Below are 27,295 nucleotides of genomic sequence, written 5' to 3'. Positions count from 1 at the left end.
CTCTCTTTTTCAACCTGCAATTTATTCACAGTAAACCCCCAGTTCAAAAACCATTCATCATTCATAAACATCACCTACTCATTACTCTTTGAACAACAACAAAACATTATCTTCTCTTGGCTGTTTCGGCTCAAAAACTCCACACAAATCATCACAATTTCGAGCATAAGAACCCTGTCCATCTCTTCCAAATCGAACCAACAGAACCCATCCTTTCAAAGGGCAACAAGTCCCCTTTCTTGTCTTCTGAAATCAGTCACAAACTCAATCAAATGAACCTCCATTTCTTTCCGTTTCTCCTTCTCTTTGCTGGTCTCAGATGAGCTCTTAATCCTTGATATATGACCATCAAACCCATGGCTGGAAGTGATGATAGGCTTGGTCGTCGGCAGGCTGAAACTGGACATATGAGACGCAGGTATAAATCTCCTTTTATTAAACGTTATTATAAAATCCATCTGAGAAAAACGTAGTCATAAACCACGTTCCCAGCTGAACGTGTTTATAAAAACCATCTAGACTAAGACGCGGTTTAACATGCCGTTTGGTTAAAAAGCAATTATAGAAAACATTTAATGGACAATCGTATACCAAATTTTCTAAACCAAAAAGCCATATATAGCTTGAGAATTTGAGAATATAGTAACTCAATGGTGCAGTTGCTCTGAGGACCCTTCTTTTGTACTTGAAAAATGAATGTTGGTCTGTGAGGGAAATTGGCGATTCGGAATTGGGGTTTCTGAAGGTTTTGAGGTAAGTTTTGTTTTTCTTCGAAACCAATTTACATAATACCATCACGAATCAAATCTAGGATTTATTCAATCAACTAAGCTGTACATCCCATATAATCACTGATTTGGTCTGGTTCAAGTCCTTCTGCCCAATTGTGAATCTGCTTTAAATTTTAGGCCAATGTTTTTATGAAAGAATCATAGTAAGTTAGTATAATTAAGCTAGTGGCTTTGATTCTTTTCTTAGCTCATATATGTCCATTTGAGCAATTATTTGGAGCTTCTTCTGTATTTTAGATTGTTCTCTAGTGATTTGACTTCTTGGTTAGTTACTAGGGTGTATTTGTAAAGAAAGACTAAAGCAATAGGAATGTCAATGATGGTGGGGAAATCCCCACTTCTTCTCTTTCGATCTCTCACTACTTCACCAATGAGATCTCTCTCGTCGTCTTGTTCTCCACGGTTCCTTTCTTTGTCATCCAACGAGAAACCACCAGCATATCATCGCTCTGAAGATGATGAACCATCCATACGATCTAGATTACCTCCTAGGGAAAAAGGTAATTTATTCCTCGTTCATTTCTCAATATCTGATCTATGCTTACTGTTTGTTTTCTTTCCTCACAAAAATGAAGTATTTAGCTGCCATAATTCTTGAATGTACTTTCTCCGTCTCTGATTAGATGACCTATACCATAAATAAGTGGAGTGATAAATTAGTATTATTATGAGAAATATTTAAAATTTGATACCATCTTTATATTCATTAGATATGTGTTTTAAAATGCTTTCCGATGATACAAAGATTAAGAAAATCCGTTATATAGTTTGAGAGATAAATCATTTTTAAATTTACTAGTAAATTTTAAATAGGTCATCTAATTAGGGACGGAGATAGTATATCTTAGTAGTAGTAGAGATTTGATGGGTGTATTTTTTTATTTGAATATAAGATCACGCGATGATCATCGCATTAATGTTGAGAAATCAAAGACAATTCCAGGGAGACATGTAATTACTCTCACATTTAAGCCCTTTGCTAGGTAATCTACTTTACAAGTTTCTTCTTCGTTCGACTCAATTCCTAAAAATGCCCCTCTCCGAAATGGGTTCCCAAATGTGCCACCCTAATCCCAAACCTACCAAAAATGTCACTATATGACATTTATGCCCCTAACAGTAGAGGACCCTCAATTGTTTACTATTATTTCCAACTTTCAAAACTTTAAATAAATATTTTTCTGTATGGTTTTTAGTGTAGGGGTCCTGAAGAAAGAGTGAGACTTTTCACCGGACCCTAGCATTTTATTAAAAAATTCTTATATTTCCCATTAACAATTAAAAATCACTTTTTTTTATTTGAATTTAATTATTAAGGTCATGTGGAAAGATGAAGACTCTTTACAGGATTCCGGATGAAAATAAAAATATTTAAGTAAGATAGGTTTTATGGATATTTTATTAAGAGGGTCCATTAAAAAGTCCGCACACCTTATATTGGATCCTTAGGATAATATTAAAATAATTCTGATAACGGAATTAAATAAGGTTTCAAGGGTCTCCGCCTTTTCAATCCAGGGTAAGGATCTTTTTTCCACAAGGCCACCTAGGCGCCAGGTAGGTGTTAAGTAGGATGATCGAGGTACCTATATATTCCAGGGTGAGGACCTTTTACATTACTCCACCCCTTACACCTCCGTTACACAGCACAACGGTTTATATTCTTTTAAATATAATATTATATTTCGGCACGTACTATAATTCTTTACCCTCATTTGCTTATTCTTCTTCTGCCTGTTCTTTCATCTTCTTGAGGTGCTATATCAGGGACACCTCTTCTTATTATCAAAAGAACAAGTAAGTAACCTAAACCCTTTGTTTACTTTTGTTAAAATCGTCTAATGCATGATGTTTTTGTTGATTGACATGATTGATGCTCTGAAATGTTTTTTTTTCCAAATCGATTGGGGCTTGATGTTTGATTATAATTGAAATTAAAAATGATTGACTGCAGGATTTCAATTGGTTATTGTTTGATGGGTTTCAGTAACCCTATTGGGGGGTTAGAATTAGAAGATAATACTTTCATAATTGAAGTTACAGAATGGAACCATAATTATGAGGGTTTAAATTTTGGGGATTGCTTGATTTGAAATGATCACTGTTTGAATTAAATGTTCATCTGTAAATTTGTTGTTTTTAAACCTTTTGATCAATGGTAAGGCCTCGTCTCCAGATTTATTTTTTTTGGTGGTTATGAATTGATTGAACAATTGTTTCAGCTTTACTTTATGATGATGCCTGTATTGCTGAGTGAAGATTGAAATGAGAAGGTGGCACCCTTTTTACATACAGGCAGTCGAGCACCATTTGGATATACTGTGTTTTAAGCTTTCTGGGTTTGATTTTTTCATTTTTGGTTTGGTAGGCTTAGATGTACTAGTTGAAGATAATTTATGTCTAGATTTCGATCTAAATGTTGCTTGTATGAATTACTTGCAGTTATCAAATCATGCTGGGATAATGAAAACGTAGAATACAGTAAATATTGGGGGGCTAGAATAAAACATTTCTAATGGTGTGGTGGGCAGTTTAACAAGATTATATTTTGGGAGGTTGGGATATTCTTGGTCTCTCTTTGGTTTTGAGTCTCCAAAGAATTTTTCACTTTATGTTCAGTTGGGGTTTCTGGAGTCCCAAGCTTTTTCACAATCATATATGGAGAAGAAGTAAAAGTAGATATTCCTCCCCTAACTCCCAAAACAACAACTGGAGATGACAGCGGATCCAAGATGCTTCCCCACACTCCGTTGACCCCTCTTAACAATCTGGAGTCGAGTTCCGATGAGGATTATCAGTCCAAGAATGAGACTGCCAAGGGAGATGGTGGTGCTAAAGGTACGTTAATTTCTCCCTTTTATGATTGTACTTTTCTCCCACGATGATCTATGTGTGGGAAACACTTTCAAAAGCAAGGGGGAGCTGAAACTTATACTTGCAATAGCCAAAGTAGAAAGAAATTTTGAGTACACAACTTTTAAATCCGACAGTCAGGGGTTTATTGCCAAATGCAAAGACAAGACATGCAAGTGGCGTCTGCGAGCAGTTCCCTTAGATTCTTGTGGGTGGTGGAGACTCACAGCCGCAAACGATGTGCACACTTGTGGTAGTAACAAAAGGACTGACCCTGAATTAAGAACCAAAGCGGTGTCTGCTGGAATTGCAGAGCTTTTCAAGCACAAATTCAAAGAATTGGATGCGGCCTTTACGCCCAAACAACTGGTTAAGGACATAAAAAGGGACTATCATGTGGTCATCTGGTTAAGCACAAATTCATAAAATGTCAGCTGCCGCACCATGAAAGCTAGGGTTTTATATTTACCGATTGACTAATATCCAACTATATGGAAAGCAGGAGCTATAGAGTTCAATAGGTGAGCTTAATTTTGGCTCTCTCGAATTCGAGATAAAATTTTGGTTAATTTGGATTTCAAACTCAAAGTTAGGGTTTTACATATGTATTGGGTTTTTATCTAATTGGATGTTTATGAATTCAGTTTACAGTGATATAATGTTTCGGTTATCTTTAATTTTGTGGTTTAATAACTTTATTGGTAGGTTTCAGCTGATCATCCTCACTGTCCCAGACAACATCATTTGTAGAGGATTTATTTCGACAGCAAAAGGTTGCATTTGGTATGTATTTCGTAAACTATGTCTTTCCTCTTCCTCGATTTGATTTAATTTTGGGTAAACTTATGCAAATGTATGGATATTATCTTCCAAGCAGAATCTGGGATGTGAAAAACGGTTTGTCTTTGTTCTCTCAACATTGCAACAAATTGAGCCTGATGCTCTAATTTTGTCTCATGCGCGAGAGTGAACAACTCTTATCTCATTACTTAATAGACAATCTCTTTTCTATGTCAACTATCTTCAAAATAATTAGTTGGTCTTTACTCACTGTTTATGATCATGCACAAGGATAAACAATTTTGTTTGGCTGGAGTTGTATTAGATCATTTTTACAAGACTTGTGTGGAATCTATATATGGGTAGAGAGTGATCATGCTCAAACTCTTACCTACGATACTAATGTGCAACGAGTACTTCTTAGCCTACTCTACGTATTCTTAAACCGATTCTATCACATAACTTATTTTTCATAACCTTAGGTTTGCCTTGTTGAAATCTGTTGAGAGTAAAAATACTTGCTGGAACTTGTAGGGTGCGTCTATTAATTGGATGGTTTGAATAGTTATCTTCTTTTGAGGCTTTTGTTTAGTGTTCTGGCTTTGAAGTCCTCCGACTAATTTCAGTAGGAGTATCGTGTTCTGCAGTCATGTATATACATACAGTGGAAGTAGATTAAGCTCTTGCCATTAGCATTTATATTCATGTTTTCCTTACTTTAGGTTCATGAGTTAAACAACACACATTGAAGCTGCACTAGTAGAAGAAATTGAAAAATATGTTTAGCATCAAGTGCCTTATAGTTCTTGCATCAAGTGCCTTCAGAAGTAATACAAAGCACTTTTGTTAAGTATGTGCAGGAGAAATTTGGCTCTAATTTCTTCCATCTGTCATATGGGATTTTACCTTTTGTACCATGTGATGAAAGATGCTGGTAACTGGTCTTTAGATGTTGTCATTTTGCGCCTCATGTGAAACTTATTTTGATTATCTTTTCAATGGTTAGTTGATATATATGTTGTCTTTTCTCTGTGCCAGTGGGAGGCCTTCACCTGTTTGCTTATTGGAATAAGTGTGAACCAGCTTCAGTCGCTACCTGCAGGGGCGACATCTTTGAGTACCCCACTGCAATGAGTGCATATTGCAGGGATATTTGTTAGTCCAGTACACTGGCTCGTTGAGATTTTGCTTCACAAGTTCAGAGATGAGCATTTTTTAGGGGGCATAGGGTGAATTGTGTCCAGTAAAATGTGTGTTTCTCTTTTTGATTTCATTTCTCATTTTGGAAAATCTCTTGCCACGAGTCCAGCTAACCACAATCGGCAACAGTTTTCATCAACTTGTTGTACATGAATGAATAGTTACTTTTCTACATATTATTTTACAGTAGAACACAATCTGGTTGAAATAAATTTAAGCCCACAATCTGGTTGAACAAATTTGAAGCTTTAAAAACTTGTTTTACAGAATTTGTGAAATTTCTTAAAGAAATTGGAATAACCTGAAATACTCATGTACCTCCAAGTTATCCCAAAAGGGCATCAGTTTTTATCCCATAAAAAGTAAGAAATGTATTGTTTCGAGAACATGTCTTTCTATTTGTAAAATCCAGCAAAAGGGCATCAGTTTTTATCCCATAAAAAAGTACAAGCTAAAACAAAAAATGTAAAGTAGGCGATCATTCATCTTTGCACCATGACTCCTTGTCCTAACTGAGGCACACTTGGATGAACAAGTGTAGTTTTTTTTTTTTTTTTTTTTTTTTTTAGGAAAGATGGATAATATTGATTGAAAGAAACTACATGAGAGTTTTGAATTTTTGTTAAAGGGAGAGCAAAAAGTAATCCGAGGAACGCAAAAGTCGTGGTTGACTCGGTAACTAGGCTCAATCCTATATTTATTTCTAACTCGGTCTAAATTACCCTTGCTAGGCGCACAAATTTCTCACACATGTTCAAAAACAACTAAAACTCTACGTCGTCTTCTTTTTCGATAATAGTCATGAACCCTAGAAAATTACATTAGGCTTTTAAAAATCTCGCCTTCGCCAAACAGGATAATAAGAAAAGGGAAAACGTGATGTCATGATCTATGTTATTATACATGAAACTAAGCGCACAAATATGGATTAAGAATTAACTTTGCACCGTTTCTCCCGCCTACACAATTCATGTGGTAATGGAAGCGTGGGTTTAAAATCTGGACATCGCTCCACATAACGGAAACAAGTTTGAGCCTTTGAGGAAGCTTGTACAGATACTGATCCTAAACTCCAATGCCTCTAAATGGTAATGATTTTTTTTTAATAATATGTGAATTGTGAACAGGTATGCTAAAATCAAAACTCTCAATCGGTCAACCTTGTGACTATTCTCACATTTCCGATTAACACTAACATGTCCACGAACTAACTTAACATCAACATTATTCAACAATACTAAAGAGCAGTAAGTAATAAGAAGAACTCAAATGAGTCAAATGTCCTCTTGCGGAGATATTGTTCCTGTTACAAAGTAGCCTATCATGTCGTAATAAATCCCCCAAAAGTCCTCCACACTTGCATAAGAAATCCACACACCCTGATTAGTTAGGGATTCTTCTTCTTTTGATTCTTCTTTTCACGAAAGAGGAAGACGACAATAGAAATCAGATGTGTTTTTTTTACATGTGTGAAGGGGAGGTGGGATTAGTAAGGATATTTTAGGCTAATTTAGAAAAATATACTGAGTTATCTCTAGTCAGTGAGTTGACTACGATTTTTGCATTTCTCAGATCATATTTTGCTCTCCCTTTAACAAAAATCGAGAGTTTTATCCTGTTGGATCAAAGTTTGAATCCAGTCAGGGAAATAATTAGAATACTGAAAACAGATAATATGGGATCTTGCAAATTTAACTAGAGAGTCTGCTATGTGGTTTGCATCCCTGTGCACATAAGTGCAAGACCAAAAGGAAAAGGAACTTAAAATGTTTAAAGTATCTTTTATTAAGCTGTGAGTAGTCCATTTCACAGCTGTGTGTTGACCATTAACATCATTGATGACGTTTAAGCAATCACCCTCCAGCTGCAACCTTGTTAAGCCTTTTTGTTTAGCCCATATAACTGCCTCTAAGAGTGCATACGCCTCTGCTTGCTCAGGATCTATTGCTTGGGCTGCGCCTCCTCGCAATCCATTGCAGTAACCTGCAAAATTCCTTGATATTAGAGACCATCCAGACAAGCTGTTACTATCCACATATGATGCATCAAAGTCTATTTTTATGCAATCACTATCTGGGGGAGACCAGTAGTGCTGAGATTGTATTATGGCCTGGTTGATATTAGACGGAGCCAAAATGGTACTTCTCCAATCATTCAGCTGCATAGTAATAGAAGCAGCAATAGTGTCAACATTAGGATTAACATTATCAAAGGATTTAGCACATCTTGCTTTCCAAATTGACCACATACAAATAGCAGCAGACTCATATTGACTGAAATCTAAAGCAGCTGAGATGTTACCTGCCTGAAAGAAATGAGTTACCCATTGATGTAGATCAGTATTACTGAGAGAGTTATATAATCTATTATTAAACTTAATCCAAATATTTCTAGCAACATAGCAAGTAAGAAAGAGATGTTGAGGGCATTCAGGGCCTTGATCACAAAGAGGACAATCAGTGCATTGATACTTAGTGATTCTAGCTAACTTGGATCTAGTTGGCAAGCATCTATGTAAAAACTTCCACATAAAGTGTTGAATTCTAGGTGGTAGTTTATGCTTCCAGAAGGATTTCCAATTGATACTCATATCATTTTTGCTAGGACTGGACAAGAGTTTGTCATTCAAAATAACTTTATAAGCATATTTAACTGTGAAGTAACCATTGCTTCTTGGTTCCCATCTCAACTTATCTTCTCCATCAAATGGTATTCTAATCTTTAGGATTTCTTTAACTGTATTGTTATCAAACAACGCAGAGATAGTATCCATATTCCAGCATTTCAAATTATGGTCTATCAACTGACTCACATAAACCATATTAGAGGAGTAAAACTGAGTGGGAGGAGGTCTATGCATATTGGGAATCCAATTGTCTTTCCAAATATGCACAGATCTACCATTACCAATTTCCCAAACATAAAATTTCTTAACTATTTCTAAACCTTTGCAGATTCCATTCCAGATCCAAGAGCCATGTTTAGAAACACTATCGCATAATGGGTTAGAACCAACAAAATATTTTCCTCTAAGAATAGCAGTCCAGTTGTCATCAGGATTTTCAACTAGTCTCCAGGCTAGTTTAGTTAAGAGAGCAAGATTTAACACATCAGTTTTCCTAATGTTTAAGCCTCCTAATTCTTTGGGAAGAGCAATGTCTTGCCATCCCTTAGTATAACAACCTTTTTCCTCATCCTTTTTCCCCCCACCAAAATCTCATTCGTAAACTATCTAGTTTGTCAGTAAGTTCTTTTGGCATGGGAAACACAGCTAGGTGTTGTTTTGCTAGGCTGCCTAAAACTGATTGATTCATAACAGTTCTACCAGGAGGGGAAAGGTAAGTAGGTTTCCAATGAGCAAGTCTACCTTTTGAACTTTCTAGTAAGTGACTGAAGGAGTCAAATTTTCTCTTTTGTAAGAGAAGAGGAACTCCCAAGTATTTTTCGTTTAAGGACATTCTTCTTATTCTAAGGATGGTGGATATCTCATTCTTTATATTATTAGGTACTTTCTTACTAAAAGCTAGGGAAGATTTCTCAACATTCACAGCCTGACCAGAAAATTTACTAAATTATTCAATAAGGGTAGCTAGGTTTCTTGCATCTCTAGTTCTAGCCTTAATGAAGATTAAGCAATCATCAGCAAAGAATAAATGTGATATAGAGGGGCAATATTTGTTAGCTTTATATCCATGAATGAGGTTATCCTTTTCAGCCTGAATCAAACCTCTAAATAAAGCTTCCATGCAAAGAATGAAGAGGTATGGAGACAAGGGATCTCCTTGTCTCAACCCTCTTTGGGGATAGTAAATTTTACCTGGAGCACCATTAAGAAGAATGCTAGTGGACACAGTAGAGATGCATTGGTTAATCATATGACACCAAGCTTTTTGAGACTGTTAAGAAGGAAACACCATTTTATTATGTCAAAAGCCTTTGACATATCCAATTTGATTGCTACACAACCATCTTTAGCCTTAGTTTGTTTCATAGAGTGAATCAATTCATGTGCAATAATAATATTATCATGAATGAGCCTACTAGAGATGAAAGTTGTTTGAGAAGGTGAAATGATTTTGTGAAGAACTTTCTTAAATCTAGAGGCTAGCAATTTAGATATTATTTTATAGGATACATTACAGAGGCTAATAGGTCTAAAATCAGCAGCATTTTTAGGACAATTATTCTTAGGTATTAGAGTGGTGAAGTTATGGTTCAATTGTTTCAAAATATAGTGGGAATAAAAGAAAGACTGAACCATCTTAACAACTTCAGGGCCAACAGTATCCCACATAGTTTATAGAAACCAGGTGGGAAACCATCTGGTCCTGGAGTTGTCCATGGTTTCATTTCAAAAACAATCTTTTTAATTTCATCACTTGAAGGCATTGCAGTAAGCAAGGTGTTATCCTGATCAGTAATGCAAGTATCAATATTGCTCAGATAGGCATCAGAGTTATGAGGATTGGAGGTTCTACTCATGTTACTGAAATATCTTAGAAGCTCATTTTCAATATCCTGCCTATCATCTAACCAAATACCTATATTGTTATGTAAATAATCTATCTGTGTTTTTTTCCTTTTAAAAGTTGGCTTTTTGATGAAAGTAGGCAGTGTTCCTATCATCTAAAAGCATAGCATCACCCTTACCTCTTTGCCTCCAGAAATCTTCTTCTGCATCATACCAATACTTAAGTTTTTTTGTTAGATCCACAATCCTGCTGTCATTAAGGTCTCTAACATTTCTAGTAAGATTGGATAACTGAAGTTCAATATTAGCAATTTGAGAATTAATATTGCCAAAGTGTTGATAATTCCAATTCCTAAGAAAGTGCTTAGTATTATGCAGACAATTAACAAGGACAAACCCAGCAGAACCAGAAGCATTACTTTTTCATCCATTTTTGATTAATTCAGAACAGGTTGAGTCTCTGAACCAAGATTTATTCACTCTAAAAGGATTTTTAGTGTTGCATTCCACTTTACTAGTGATAAGCATTATGGGGCAGTGATCACTAGCAACTACAGTTAAGTGATATAGAGCATCCTTAGGATAGATATTAGACCAGTCATATGAAATGAGAGCTCTATTTAGTCTTTCTAGTATAGGATCATCACCAATTCTCCTATTTGTCCAGGTAAAAGGGTTACCTATATAGGGCATACTAGTAAGATTATTATTATCTATAAGAAGGTTATTAGCATCTATGTCACTTTGACTATGAGTGTTACCACCTTCTTTTTCACTAGTATGTAAGATGAAATTAAGGTCTCCTATAACTATCCAAGGATTGTTATAAGTCATCCATATATGATTAAGATGATCCCATTGATTTTTCTTATCACTATCATTTAGAGCACCATATAAACAGGTCAAAAGAGTACTATTGTTCTGATTATCAAGCTTAACAATGCAGTTTATCATGTTCAATTGAGAATCAATGATCTGTAGATCAATTCCATATTCCAAAGCATGCATAAGACACCAGAGAGACCAATAGGATTAAGAAGAGTGATATTTGGGTATTTGAATCTTTTCAAAAGGTTTTTCATCCTTTTGGATTGATTCTTGGTTTCAGATAGGAAGATTATATCAGGGTTTGTGATTTTATAAGCATGTTAAGATGATTTCTGGTATCCTTGTTCCCAAATCCACAGACATTCCATGATATGATTTTCATGTTTAAAGCATTCAAAAAATCAGTGCAGAATATATGAGTAGGATAATGTAATTTAAGGATGGTAGCAAAAAAGCAAGCTTTATGAAGGAATTTCAAATTTGTATAGTGGTTTTTGTATATTACCTTAAGCTCCCCTACTGTGTTGTTAGTTTGTTTCCCCTTAGATGTGACCCTATCTTTAGCTTGTGTTTCCATTGTTTTTCCATCATGAGAGTGACTAGATGAGCAGTTGATTTCACTTTCCTGTGATGCAGTTATCCTGAGTCTCTTTCCCAATCTTGCCGACTCATTATCATCCTCCATTTGAGATGCAATATCCATTCTAGGTGATAAGAGAATACCGTATTTAGGAGGGATGAAAGTAGTTCTAACAGTCTCCTTTTTCTTTTGGCAACTTGGAGCAGCAACATTATCTTTTCCTTCCACCAGAGTCTTCTTGATTGTAATTTTAGACTTTCCAAACCAGTATGGCTTATTATGTGCTTTTTGCAAGAAATCAGTTGCTACCTTACAAGCCTTTTTGGTGTGCTTGATGATGTAACAACTAGGACAGATGTTATGGGGCTGTTTTTCATAGTAGAATTTGATCCATCTTGTATACCCTGAAATAATTTTTGCAATTGCTCCTCTTCTCAGTGGATTATTTATGTTTATGATGACACAAAATTTTACTCCATCTTTGTCAACTGGGATGTCATCCTTTGGTTCAATTGCAATGACCTCTCCCATTAGTTTACCAATCTTGGTCACAGATATGGTGTTTAGATGTTCAGGCAGTAGCTTCTTAAGTTGAATCCAAAAACATTGATGATTCCAATCAACATCTTTGTAGATTACCTCAGAGTTGTAATGATGAAGGATGACCAAGTTACTATTGATGCTCCATGGTCTAGTAATGAAGATGTTATTTTTTGTTTCTTCATCTTTGAACTTGAAAACCATTATGTTCTTATCAATCTCCACAACCTTCACTTCTCCTTCTGGAATATAGTCCCATACAAACTTAATGTGATGCTGTACTGCTTTAAACCCCATAGATCCTTCTTCCATAATAAGCATTCCAATAAGACAATTATCCCAATCCTCAATTGTTTCATTATTTCCTTCATCAGTCAGTTCTTCAGGAATATCATCTTCCTTGTCAAGTTCCAGCGCTGCTTGCTTGAATTTTTCAGCTAGATCAATAACTTGTGTCTCATTTTCTTCTGCCATTGTATTCTTGATGAAACAATTATCTTTTGGTTCCTATGCTACAATTTGGTCTTGTTTTATATAACAATATAACCCATTCGATTTAGGTTTTACCAATATATGCAAAGATTTTCTGGTGTAGGATTTTTGGAAAGAAGATATTTGGTGGTTATTGACTAGCCACCTATTTTCAGTAGCAATATACAGGAGTATCAATCCATAGAGAAATTTCAGGAAGTAGTTACCAAAGTTGAAGTTGGATTTTTGAATTTCAATTTTCTTTTTCTTCCTCTTTTTATGCCTTTGACTTTACATTAAAAGATTTGTGAATCGGTGCAGACTGAGTTGAACACTCTCATGATGAAGAAACAATGGCGACAACTTGGCTTCAACAAGCAACTTAGCTAAAAGAGCAAACAGTGTAATCACAACAATAACAAAGGCAAACGCCATTAAGGGGGTAACAATCTATAAACACATTAGAGGAGAAAAGAGGAAAGTTAGAAAGACATTTGAAGAGATGAAAAAATTATCCTTTGAAATCTGATTGTAAAATCTTAAATTAAAGAGGAATACGGATCATGAACTTAAAGACACATTAAGAAATAAACCAATTTGCTTAAAAAAATCATGGACATCTAGATTAGATTAAGAAATAAGGATGAGAAATACAAACTAGGTCTACTGAGTTGACATCGCCGATCCGCCTTTCTGGTGCAGGATTTCACATCTGACTCCCTCATCGTGTATTTGGTACCTTCTCCAGAACATCCATTTCCTTCTCATTCATGTTCTCTTGAGGCTTGAATACCCAGTTAACCTGCAACACAAAGTATTCAAATATCTCAGTGTCTTGGGATAAAGTATGTGCAGGACGATATTATGATTGAATGAACTCAAGAGTTGACTTGTTCTTTCATAGAAAAATAGTTATGTAAATCTCACATTCAATTACAACAAGCCTAAATACGAGTAAATATCTTATTTGAAGTAGACCTAGGGGAATCTCTCGTGGAATACTAGATGAGATCGACCGAGTCTTAAATTCGAATGAATCTCTTTCCTGGAACAAAATTAGGTGAATCTCTTATGAAATATATGTCCGATGAGATAAAATGAATCATAGATCTGGATAAACTTCTTTATATTTAACCTATAAGTGAATCTCTCATGGAATATCCAATAATCTCATGTGTTATTGCTCGGTTGATTACACCAATCATTGGTATGTCAAGTTTTCTCTGAAGAACCTGAAGAAGTGTCGGCATCAACGAACACACACTATCATTTAGTTCGAGGTAGTGTACATTCTTGACTTGTTTCATTCCTATATCTAATATTGGTGACTATATCATTTACATTCTTGAAAACTTAACATACGAAGTTTATTTACTTATCTCTAATATTGGTGCCTATATCATTTTATTGTGGTCAGAGTGTCAAGGAAATATATACTAGTTGTTTCATACAATTTTGGTATATAGAGTTCTGAAGTATAATTTATCTTTGGACTTCGTAAAATCGACATAACACTAATTGGTATTTCGTTATTATTTAGTGTGTTGAACCTCCGGTTGAATCCCTACCTAGAAATTACGTTTAATTACATGGTACCATTGGTGTAAAACTAAATCGTATTATTATTTTTCCATTGTTGACTTGATTGCTATCAGTAAAGTTGAACCTTGATAGATCAAACTTGGTTATTCTATAGACATTCTTTTCCGATACAAGGCTAATCAAGTTTGTTTAAGGATTGACTATTTCAAATATATTTATTGACTCAAGGTTTGAAGATAAGAATAGTGATCATCCATTTGGAGGAAAACAAATTTTCTAATTCATCGGTATAGGTTTAAAATCCTGGTATAAATATTTCGATTATCTGAAGATGCCGCGAGGCATAATCTGGTTCACATTGCTAGAGATAGACGCCTGGTATACAATCTTATTAATCACAGATGTAGACAAAAAGCAATTTTTGTGGTTCATTGGTAAATTTAGAGTTCTGATATATCAAACAGGTTCTAGCTCTTTTGGGTACTTGTTCCTTAGAACTACCTTATGTAAATCATATATCGACTTAGGTCCATCTCATATCGTCGCATATGCATAGTATCAATAGAACTAATAATGAAATCTTATACCGTCTTGGATCAATCTCAATGTATATTTCAATAAAATAAAAACAATTCAAGGAATTTTATTAAAATAATCAATCTTTTAACATATATTCTAATGAAATAGAAAAAAATAATTGAGGAATAATACCAACACAAGTCAATCTCATAGCATCTTGTAATGATTTTAGTACTAATGATAGAGATGATTGATAGATAACTTGGATTACACCGCTATTCCGCAGAGCCCACAACCTTTCTTCTTTTCTTAATTCATTGATTCCTTTCTCTTACAGGCTCTAAGCTTAAATAGCTACACAAACTCTAAAGCCTAACCTAGGATCTACGTCTAGGAAGAGCACATGTGGTTGCATCTATCCCACCTATTACATTTGATAACAGCACCCGTTAGTAAGTTAAACACCAATACTATACCCTTTACTAAAGTCAGACATTCAATTGCTATGGGCACTCCTCTCTCATAACAGGTACATGACAATACCATCCACTTCAGAACATCCTTGTCCTCAAGGATGAGGGTAAAGGAAAAAGGCTTGTTAAGTAGGCAAGGTGGAAGTTGTTGTTGCCTACTTGTCATGTACGATGTGGGCCACTCCTCTCTCATAACATGTACTGGATGACATGTTGTTGTCCTGTGCCATGCCAACATTTCATTTGTCGAAGCACCACTAACTCTTAGGTATCTGTAGTCAGCTCTGCCCATGCAAACATGAACTTCCAAGCTAATGATGATAGATGTTGCACAACGAAACTTCCCGTAACCCGCCAAATCTCCTGCACTCCATAAGCCCATACGAAACAAACTGAATTCCCATTTCCAGTAATCAATCCACAATAACGTCTTAACAAGTTGAAAATCACCGTGAGCAAACATATATACCCAAGGTTAAAAAATCCCCGTTTAAGGTTTTTATAAACTTCAACTCCCAGATCAAGAATCGGCTGACCAATTGCCGGCAGAATGTAATGACCATATACGGTGGTGGTTCCCCCTTAAAGTCAACCAGTAAACACCTCCTTGTGGTCATTCCCCCAAGGTAAGGATGTATATTATATTTTAAACTCTCAGTTTGAGATGCATACACACCAACACCCCTTTCTAACATCATCTTGTCCTCGGCTAAAATTGAATGGTGTGGCTGCACCTCCGCCTCACATCTGGGGAGTACCACTGTAAGATACTTCTACGCTTCAATGTCTGGGTCAGTAATAACCATAACCTTCTCATGCGAACTGCAATGCGCGTACATAGGTCCAGCTATTCCCAGAAAATTAACCAGAAAAATGAACTCTCCTACGCTTGTCTCCCAACATCAAAATGGATACAATATCCATATCGAACAATTTGGGAGTTACTACTATAAGTAACAATTTCAACCTTCTCAGTATTATGTTGCTTGATCTCCTTAACTTCCCTCCATTCAAAATCAAGCACTGATCCTAACTCTGAGTTCCATCCGTTAAGGAAAACATGTATACGATGTGCAGAACCTTCAGGTAAGTGTGTACTGATAGCAACAACCCTTAAAACTTTAGTAGTGTCCAAGACTCCGTTGCGCTTATAAATAGGAGGCGTGTCTTTGAACTGCCCCGGAACTTTGTTATAGATCTGACTAAGAATTTCTATAAGCACACCATCAAGATGAGCAACACCATTTGTTGTAAATTTCCACATCAATAAAAATGTCCAAAAAAATAAAGGTGTGAAGTTAACTACAACAGATTCAACCTGAATTCTTTTCCTCCTCCCCAAGTATGTAGATTCACTAAAAACCCCCAATAATTGACAACAATATGCTGTAAAATATAGAGAGATGGGAAAATTAATCAAACAAACATATAGAATTACCTTAACACTTTCTTGTCGAACTTGAGCCTGATTAGCATTATAAAATTCATGTGAGGGACTTGGATAAACCGATCTCCAATTATAAACAATTGTCTTCACATTTATCATACTCGGCAAGAGAAGCATGACTGGATGCAGAAATTTCAGTAAAGCATGTTGTGGAACATTTCCATGTGCATGTATGCCCACAATAACCAGCAAAAAATCATCATAAAGGACCTTTGTAACAAGCTCATAAACCGACTTATCATTGTAAGCATCCATTAAAACTGACCCACCACTCCTCTTTACTGGATCGAATACAGAATATGTAGAACCAAAGTGAAGCTGAACAAAAACACCACCATTCAAATCCCCCATAACACTAGCAGACCATTCACTGAGTAGTTCCGGTTATAAATAACTTTTGCTCAACTGACCAACACAACTTTGAACACGTATAAGAATCGCCTTAAGACGATAGTCGTGAAACTCAACAAAATCACTTGTTGCACTTAAAGTGTTTATCAGTTGGGAACGTCTCTCTCTAGATGATGTATAATAGGTGTTAACAAATCGATCCAACCAATTACCAAAATCAGTAAAAAATGAAAACATGTAATATAGGGGAACCCACTGTTGCAAATCAAGGAAACCATAAAGAACACACCGAAAACTCTGCAATTTAAGTTGAAAAATATTCCATGAGCCCAGATATAATATTGCAATCGCTTCAAGCAAACCATACTTCAACAACAAGATTAGAAACTGTGTTTCACCATCCGAAGTCCACTTTCTAGGGTGATGCAGCTCATGAGGTAATTCTTGAACATTCCCACAATCACTTTCATTAGGCTTTGAAAGTAGCAATATAGTACATAGAACCTTAGCTTGTTGTAGCTTTTGAGCCAATAACTTGCAAGTGTCACCTTCTGATGTGTAGCAGCACTACCCTCCATTGGACCTCCGTTGATTTCAAAGCATGCACAAGAACTGGATGATACCAATTGTAATGATTTTAGTACTAATGATAGCGATGAATGATAGATAACTTGGATTACACCGCTACTCCGCAGAGCCCGCAGCCTTTCTTCTTTTCTTAATTCATTGATTCCTTTCTCTTACAGACTCTAAGCTTAAATAGATACACAAACTCTAAAGCCTAACCTAGGATCTACGACTAGTAAGAGCACAGGTGGTTGCATCTAGCCCACCTATTACATTTGACAACAACACCCGTTAGTAAGTTAAACACCAATACTATACCCTTTACTAAAGTCAGACATTCAATTGCCATGGGGACTCCTCTCTCATAACAGGTACATGACATATCTTCCAATGAAATAAAGAGAATTAGAGAAATTATCGTCAACATAGTTTAATCTCAAAGCATATTCCAATAAAATAGTAAGAATTTGAGGAATGAAAAGAATCCGAACAACGTAGACTTATATCTCGAATAATGTCTTCAAACTGGACGACGTCTCAAGTTTTTTCTACTTTATTGTTTTCCTCGTTAACATAAATTTTGATGCCTTATTTTCAAAGTTATATATTTTTTCTTTTCGTGTTCGATAACTCATTATCTTTACTACTTCTACAATCCATTCCAAGATTGTGCATATTTTATTAATTATACGTAAATTCTTTTAAAAAAATCTCTGTAATTTATTTTTATAAATTCAGTTTATGTTACTTTTTTTTGGCAAAACATTTTAGCAAATTATGCTATTTTTTCTAATTTCAATAAAATTAATTTTTTTATTTTTAAGTTTCATTCTTAGGCACGTCTTTTACAGTCGTATGATGCCTTTTTGTGGATCAATACAATCGGATGATGCCTTGTTCTAAATTCGATATATGTAAATCGCAAACGGATGATAATAGTCACTTCGTTTTATTTTGAGATGTGAAGAAAATCCAACATAAATAATTATTTTGGCGTCATTTTCTCATATAACATAAAACGGACAAGTGATCCGCTGGAATAAACTGTACAAATAAAATGATCTAATAAAAAATAACATGACTAGTAATGAGATTCCAAACCAATGACCAAAGTAGTGAACTAAGCCTCGAACTATCCACCTTTGATGTATTCAAACTTTTTTTAGCATATCTATTCAAAAATTTGTCTAACGATACAAATCTTGGTGTTCCATCTGCTAGACGTCTCTGCAAATCAGCTATCATTTTCTGAATGCACCAAACAAAGACGAATAACAAAAATTCATATACCAAGGAATTTAGAGAGGATCAATCATTACAAAACTGGCATTTTTATGTAGATCCTGCCAAGATTTTATCACATTCTGTCAGGTCTCTGGAAAAAATTCCAACTTTTTCCAATCTCTTCAATGTATGACTAATACTCAAAAAAATCCTTGCAACCTGAAACATAAAAAATGAGTGCTAATACCTCTAAGATGAAAGACACTAAACTACGGAATTGTAGTAAATAAATGGGATTTTTTATTTTTTTGATGTTCTACAAAAAAAATGTAAGCAATGGTTAAACATCAATAGCTGTCACAAGGGATTTTAACTTTTATCATGTCCCTAACTTTCCCTAACATATTTTTTTTTAAATTTCTGAAAGGCATCCGTGCATCACACTTAAAAGGAAACACTGACCTCTGCAATCCACTTCCATATGGGCATCCAACGATGAATATGACTCGAGGAATCTGTTCTAATACTTGGTTATATACCCACATTGGCAACAACAAAAAAAGGTGATTAGGATTCATTATATAAAATACAGATACCATTAGAAACAATAAAGAAGTGAATACGAATAACGTACTTGTTCTTGATAGTAGCTTTTTTTGTGAAGGGATGGATGATCATTCCTCTAGAGGCTTTAACACGAGAATTGATAGATGATCACCTACAACAACCTCAGTGATGCCTCTTCTATATCACCCATCAGTAACTGAAACAATCTCCTTTCTATTGTATTTCAATATCAATGGAATTAACCCACATATGCAAGATAACAAATAGTAAAACACAATTAGATTTTAATTGGGAAGGTTTCAATATCTTCATCATCAACAGTTGAGACTAACACTAATAATTTTCCGGCCAAAATCTTAAGAATGAAATTTAGTCTATTCACACACTACTAATAAAAGGAAGATACATATTACGTACTCACCGATATCACCACAGATGTTGAAAATACTCCAGAATATAACCGTACAAGTTCCTTTCCCATCTTGAGGAGGATATGAAGCCATAATAGCACCTTGACCAGCCCAAAGAAGACAACACCAATACCCAAAATAAGTACTAACACAGCAAAAAGATCAAAAGCATGATGTTTATAACGATTATAATAAAAAAATGCACCTGCATATAAACCATAAGTATATATGTAGCAGCAACAATGTAAAGAAGCATCAAACGCTAGTTTCTATTACCTCTTAGATTATTACCTCTTACAAGCGGCCAACAGACAACCGGCCTAGTTTCCGCTTACAAGCGGCTTATACCAAATAAACCTAGAAAGAATAATGCAGCAACATGGAAAAAAGAGGATTTGCACAGAGGCATTTAATTTGCATGTCTCTTATTGAAGAGTTTAAGTATGTATAGGCTGGTCAACAGATGAAGGAAAAGGCACAAGGAGCTGCTGATGCCATCAAGGATGCTACTTGAATGAAGAAATGAACATTCCAATGAGCATTATCAACCAAAGAAAGTTAGTTGCTATCAAGTTTGTATCTGAAGTCAACTATTGATCGAACTCATACCAAAAACTAATCCAGATGTGTCCAGTATTTAACTATATATGAGAATGAGCATATGCCAGAAGAAGGTTAAAAAACAATACTACCAATACAAACACTTCCAGGAATATATAATGACCTGACATAGCACATAAAATGAATGGTTAGCCTTAATAGACTAACTTTCACCTATCTACCTTTCAACACCATCCTTAGATACCACTCTTTTGTCCTCCACAGTGGCATCCGACACTCTTTTATCCACATGATCATCAAATTTCACTTTTTGAGCACACTTCTTCTTCTTCTTCACTCCTGCACCCATAACTTGAACCTACAAACATAATTAGTAATAACATAATGGTAATTCAGATTCTTTAGTTACTCAAAGTAAACCCCCGACACAAAGATATAGTGATTAAGTAAAACTACGTTCCTATCTACTAAAACTGTCGACTTTGAAGAAGATGGATCAATAATCAATTAAACTTTCATTTCATATCTCACAAATTTGTTTAAAAATAATCAAACATATCTCTTCTAAATTTTTACCGTAATAGATTCTTGTTTCTCTAGATTCAGATTAATTATAGATGATATTAAACCCTAAATCATACCTTCTTTTTTTTTTTCTTCTGCCCGTTTTGAAGTTGGGTTGATATCTTTGTATCCTGCAATTTCTAGGCTCTCCCTTTATCCAAATCTTCTTCCCTAATCTCTTCTTCCAGATACCTAATTTATATCCATATTTATTAGTTTTTCATAGATTGCGAATAGGGTATGTAAAAATCTAAAAATATAGCATTTATCTGATTTTTTATTATGAGGTATTGGTTTATCCTCTAATATCAATGAAAACGTCAATCTTGAAGGCAGCAGATCTATGTGTTGACATAGATTTTGCTACACAGATTTTGCTAAAAGTGAGAGAAGGGTTTGAGAGGGAAGGAGATGAAAACTGAGAAACGAGAGAAGGGTTTGAGAAGAAGGAGATGAAACTGAAAATGACGGAAATAACAAGAGATATGTTAATATCAAGAAGAGATTAGCCATGATTTATAAGGGGATACTAGCATTACTAAGTGTTGATACCGTTTCATATAGGACAAAAAGATCCCACCGATCCTGACCGTTGGATCGATAAAATGGTATCAACACTTAGTAATGATGGTATCCCCCTTTATAAATCGTGAGATTAACGTCGGTTGAAATTTCTGCTAAGGTGGTTGCTGACTCGGTCGAAATTTTGCTGAGGTGGTAGCTGACTCAGTCAAAAGGGTGTGGACCTTTTCTAAATAAGGGCATAAACGTCTATAAAAGCCCAAAAGGGTATTATCTGTGTGTTTCGGGTGGCATTTTCGGAAGACCATTTCCAGAAGGGGTTGTTTTTGTGTATTAAAGTCTTCGGCTCTCTCTTATATCACTTGCACGAACTCTGACGAATGTTCTGATTACAACTGAATGAATTGGAATTTGATTTCTTGTAGATAATGTTTGTCACTATTTTATCAACCTATGCGGGCGCTATAAAGATTCTAAGTTCGATTGTAAATGCTATGGCGAAGGTTAGCATTCTGAAGAATCATTGAACATACTACTCTTACCAAATATTCCGCAATGTTGGTAAGTCGAATAGTATTCTTTTTGTAATGGCGGCTCTTGAGTAAGTGCAGTTTAGGCGAAGGCTTAATAATCAAATCCCAATTAGGGTAGAGGTTAGTTCACCTTGAAATATTCTGTGCAGTATTACGAATGCTTTTATCTTCATAGTTTTGTAGCAGTGAATGTAACACTACAGGCGAATTGCAGCTTCTTCCATATGCTTTCGGCTAATTCTACCTTCATTATCTTCCATTCGTCTTCAAATTGTGTTCTTGCATGTGTCTAAGAATTTGAACTTCTAATATTCTTAATCTTAAATGTCATGATTAGTATGGAGAGCTAAGCCTCTGTCAGCTTCTATGAACTTTGTGATTAGCCTATTTCAGGGGGAAGTCTTATGATGCTCATACTGAAAGCAGACTAATGGTATCCTGCCACCAGACCCCTACATATTATTTCCGGTTTTCGCCACCAGATTAGCATGGTACTTGGGCCTAGCAAGAATCCTAACATAGAATTTGGGCAAGCAATTTTTTTCTGGCCTTAGTTCGGATTGTAATCTGTCTCGTATGCTCTTGGTAGCGTGAGATGTTACAAATGAATACCAGCTTACAAAGTTTTGTAATTGAGCAACTCTGTGAAGGATGAGCTTATTTGTCAAGATTTCGGAACAGTAAAACCATGGATCAGATACGTACTAGAACACGATTATCACGGTGGGGAGGGCCGACCGAAAAAAAAGAAACACGAAATAAAGCTGCAATGGGACTTAAAAAAAAATGATCCTGACTTTTCTTTCCTGCAAAACTGATCCATTTCATCCGGATTCATCTTAGTACAAATGATTGGGTCCATTTCACATTGCATTAGACCGGTGATACATTAAGTGAAAATGTTTATTAACTTTTTTAAGCACGACCACCACAGCACACAGTCATTAAACATTTCAAGAAAATTAATGGGAATCTTATTTGATAATTATTTATAAAAAGTAATCAACATTACCAGGGCTTATGCATCTCGAACCTAATTTGGCATTTCTTTGTGTAATAATAATCATGTATGGAATCAAGCCATTTGAGACTTGCTTTCTTTTTTAACCTGAGTTAAGTTCGTTCCTCTTAAGTTTGTGCTAACGCGTGTCAAAGGTAAGCACAGAACCTCACCTGCAGTTAACGCGCGTCAAAGATAGTGATGGTAATTATTAGAACATATCTCGGTCGACCTCGCATGAGTTGCTATATCAAGCATGTTTGTCAATGTTAGTGATCAAAACTATGAGCCTTGATTTCTAGTCTAATATAGCTAAGTCTCGGACTAGGATAGAAAAGTGTAGTTGAGCTCAAGGACTTCATGGAGATTCATTCATACAACGATGAAGATCTACTCAAGGAACCGTGGAACTTCATCAGTAAAAAGGTATGTGGAGACTTGAACTTATCTATCACTCAAAAGTCTATCTATTCTATCTCCTACTTCTTTTGAGACAAAAAGTCGTATGCTATATAGACTGGATCATACACATTTGACATTTCGAGCTGAGTATTCACTACTTATCTTTTTCTCGAAATCGTGTGTTGGTAAAGCGTTTCGCTTTGATCAAGTTTATCTTCACCTAGTGACGAAATTCATGAAAAGTTTCAATTACTTTGAGAATTGCTCTGACGTGAAACAGTTTGTGAATAACAGCTATATAACGTCCTCTAAGAATATCTCAATGATTGGAATGAGAGTTTAGATTACATAACCATGTATTCCTTAATCCGAAGTTTCCGAACTTTGTTGATTGAGAGAAACCGGAGGAATTGGCTTTGCCAAGTCCGCGAACCCAGTTTGCGAACTCAGTCCGCGAACTGTCGGAAGTTCTTGTACCGAGAATTTCTGCTGGGATTCCAAATTCGTTCGTGAAGTTCAAGTCCGCGAACCTAGTCCGCGAACTGGCGGAAGTCTCTTTGCCGAGATTTTCTGCTGAGTTTGGAAAACTCTGCCGGTTTCCTTAAGTCTGCGAACTTGTTTGTGAGCTTAAGTGGTTATGATCTAAAGATGTGCTCTGAACATGAAACTTAAATTACTAAGGAATGCTTTATACAAACCGTGGCTATAAATTTCATGAGCCGATTCAATCGAATCGAATCATCTTTGTTTCAATTGTGTCTTATGTAGTTACATAAGATCTCATAGCAATTGAAAAACTCTCTAACTAGTTCATTTGAGTCAATTGAACTAGTTATGGTGAAAAATAACTAGGTTAATATGAATTGCTCATATGGTTAACCTTTTGGGTTACTATGTTGAACCAACATACACGTACACATTCGGGCACGGTTTTCACAAACCCAGTAAACGTCTACCCAAGTGTGTGTGACAAGCTAAAATTTCGATCTAACAGTTGAGAAATATTAGTTTGAATCTAAATCAGGTTTTCATATAGCGGTGAATATGGATTGCTTTGTAACTAAGGAAAAACCCTGATTTGAAGGCTATATAAAGGAGACATCTAGCATTGTGCAAAACTAATCCCCACACGTCTGTGTGATACTAGTGTCCTCGGTAGAGTCGATTCTTCTTTAACCTTTGGTTTTCTTCTCTAAAACCAGGTTAACGACTTAAAGACTTCATTGGGATTGTGAATCCAGACTGGTACTACTTTTATCGTAGTTGTGTGATCTGATCTTGCATCTTCTATCGTACGAGTACAATCTATTGATTAGCTTGAGATCGTGAAAGTTCTCCGATAGGCAAGAAAAAGAAGTCACAAACATCTTCATATCACTGTTTGTGATTCCTCGACAAACCGCTTGTGTAGTCAAGAAGGATTGTTGAGAGTTGATTGATTAATCTAGGATGTTCTTCGGGAATATAAGACCAGATTATCAATTGGTTCCTGTTCACCTTGATTTTATATCTTAAGACGGAACAAAAACCTAGGGTTTTTCTGTGGGAGACAGATTTATTCTTTGATAGACTTTTTTGTGTGAGACAGATTTATTTATTATCAAGTCTGCGATTTTAGGTTGCAGCGACTCTTAGTTGTGGGTGAGATCAGCTAAAGGAATCAAATGCGCAGTATCCTGCTGGGATCAGAGGCATAGGAGTACAACTGTACGTTGAATCGGTGGGAGACTGATTGGGGTTCAACTATAGTCCAGTCCGAAGTTAGCTTGTAGTAGGCTAGTGTTTGTAGCGGCTTAATATAGTGTGTATTCAATCTGGATTAGGTCCCGGGGTTTTTCTGCATTTGCAGTTTCCTCGTTAACAAAACTTCTGGTGTCTGTGTTATTTCTTTTCCGCATTATATTTTTTATATAATTGAAATAATACAGGTTGTGCGTTAAAGATCATCAATTGGAAATCCAACCTTTGGTTGTTGATTGATATTGATTGATCCTTGGACATTTGTCTTTGGTACCTTCCAAGTTATCTCTCTTTGATAAAGACTCGCAGATTTTCATTTGCTTGAGTAAAGATCAAATCGAGAGATTGAGATACAAACTCTTTGATATATCTTTTTATTGATTGAGTCTAACTGTCTAGTTGATTCTCATAAAAAGTATATTGGAGTTTGTCCATACAGACTGTTAAGCGAAATATTGGGTGGTATTGTTAGACCCCCGCTTTTTCAGTAATTTTTTATTACCATAACCAAATCTTTACAAACTCATTCACGCATTCTCGTTCTCCCTCAGTTGTTGCTCTAACAGCTGATTTTCATCTTTCTGCTAACAACTTCACAGTCCACATCCATCATGAAATCGAAGGATGAAACCCAACAACTACTTTGCAGCATCCGTTAAGCTATATTCTTTAAAGGAAAATTGATATTGATTAAGATGACTATTTCTTATGATTCATTTTTTTCAAGAAAATAGTTGGGTTTACAATTTAGCGCAAGTGTTAGATTTGATTGATAATTTAGCTGTTGATGTTAATGGGTTTATGATTGAATGATTGAATTTATATGAATTTTTTAGTTTGTAATAAGTATCAAATCTGAGAATTCTAATTTTATGTCTTTGTTTCAAAATTGGTATGAAAATATGGACATGGATTGCATCAAAGAGGTGAAGGCAGGTGGTGGTGAAATCAAAAATGGTATGAATGCTAGGGTTGGAAAAACTGGTATAAATGAATCGAAGGGTGCTGGTGCTGGTTACGGTAGTGGTGGTGCAGGTGGAGGAAAAGGGTGGCGGCGGTGACGGTGTTACTGGTCACGGTTATGTTTGTGTGTTTTACTGTAACAGTGTTGATGGTGATAGTAATGGTTAGGGTTATGATGGTGGGTGTGATAGTGGTGGCGGCGCTGCTGCTGGTGTGGTAGTGGTGAACAGAGATTGGACTGAAGTTGGAGAAGGTTGAAGGTTAGGTTTAATAAAATTAATATGAACATATGCAGCATCGTCGTCCTCATTTGCGATTAGTTTTCTCCTCTAAACCTAATTCAAAGAAGAATTGAGAGAAACGAAAGCTTCGTGTGAAATCTGTTATATATTTTCTGATTTCAGGTCCTTATAAATTTAGTATAGACCCTCATAATTTCTTGTATATTGGACCGAAATCCTCTATAGATGAACGACTCCCATCAAATCATTGTTTTCATATCCAACGAACGCTATAGAATCCACACACAGAAATATGAACGACTGCTTTCAATTCCGTGTTTTTAAGTAATGTGATCCAACGGACCATATTGAAATTGGACACAGAAATGTTAGCAATCTTTTTGCAAAATCGTTAGGGTCCATTTGACAAAAAAATGGCCATAAAAGGGACTCCCTCCCTACGGGCCCTTCGGGCCCTCTGGTCGGTCGGCCCAATGATGTGAACACTGTGAGCTTTCTTACACTCTCAGTAAGGCTGAAGGTAAAAATAGGCGTCCAGGTTTTCTTGAACGAATGATCTCTTGATTAACTGAATTAAATTGAACGATTTTTTGGGGGACCATTGTTTTATAAGGCCATCTACCCTATAATTATAAGGGATGTCCTAAAATAGTGGCATTACTAATTTTCCCTTAAACCTAATTAAAATTAAACTAAACTAATAACTACCAGAATATAAATTAAACCTAATCCTAATCTATCAACAAAAAACAAAAATCAGACCCCTCCTCCTCTACCTAGCCGCACAATAGGTTTTGGGAAGAATTTTTTTTGTGCTTCTCTTCTTCTTCTTCCTTTCAACATCGTCTTCATCGATTAATCGTCGATTCATAAAATTTTCATTATCGATTAATAAATCAAGCATAAGAATGCGTCGAAAGAACACCCCAAGACTCCCAGGAGAAGGTCCTGGATTGGCATATTTAGCAAATCTCCCAAGTGAAGTTCAGATTGAAAAAGAAGTGAACCGGTTGGTGAAGTCATAATCGGGTACCAAAGACGCAAGAAGAACCCTAAAACTGCTACTATGAAAATCTGCAGGTATTTTTGAAAAAATGGGGGTCTAACACCACCACCTAATATTTCACTTAGCAATCTGTATAGACAAGCTCGAA

The 27,295-nt window shown here is 35.7% G+C and overlaps 1 long non-coding RNA gene across 8 annotated transcripts; it reads left to right on the top strand.

The window, feature by feature from the left end:
• The first annotated feature begins 105 nt into the window (after window positions 1–105).
• Window positions 106–5,821, top strand: LOC113309116. Of its 8 annotated transcripts, XR_003340346.1 has the most exons (6): window positions 106–418; window positions 660–2,588; window positions 3,014–3,064; window positions 3,234–4,165; window positions 4,350–4,427; window positions 5,463–5,821. It is a non-coding gene; the product is annotated as an uncharacterized LOC113309116 (long non-coding RNA). The 8 variants fall into 8 exon arrangements; XR_003340338.1 differs by having other exon boundaries at window positions 660–753; window positions 1,061–4,165; XR_003340353.1 differs by having other exon boundaries at window positions 660–1,291; window positions 2,547–4,165.
• The last annotated feature ends 21,474 nt before the right edge of the window (window positions 5,822–27,295 follow it).

The sequence above is a fragment of the Papaver somniferum genome, chromosome 1 (genome assembly GCF_003573695.1).
Source record: "Papaver somniferum cultivar HN1 chromosome 1, ASM357369v1, whole genome shotgun sequence".
In the NCBI taxonomy this organism is placed as follows: Eukaryota; Viridiplantae; Streptophyta; class Magnoliopsida; order Ranunculales; family Papaveraceae; genus Papaver; species Papaver somniferum.
The sequence above is the reverse complement of the archived record's forward strand: the minus strand, read 5'-3'. Positions and strand labels throughout refer to the sequence as shown.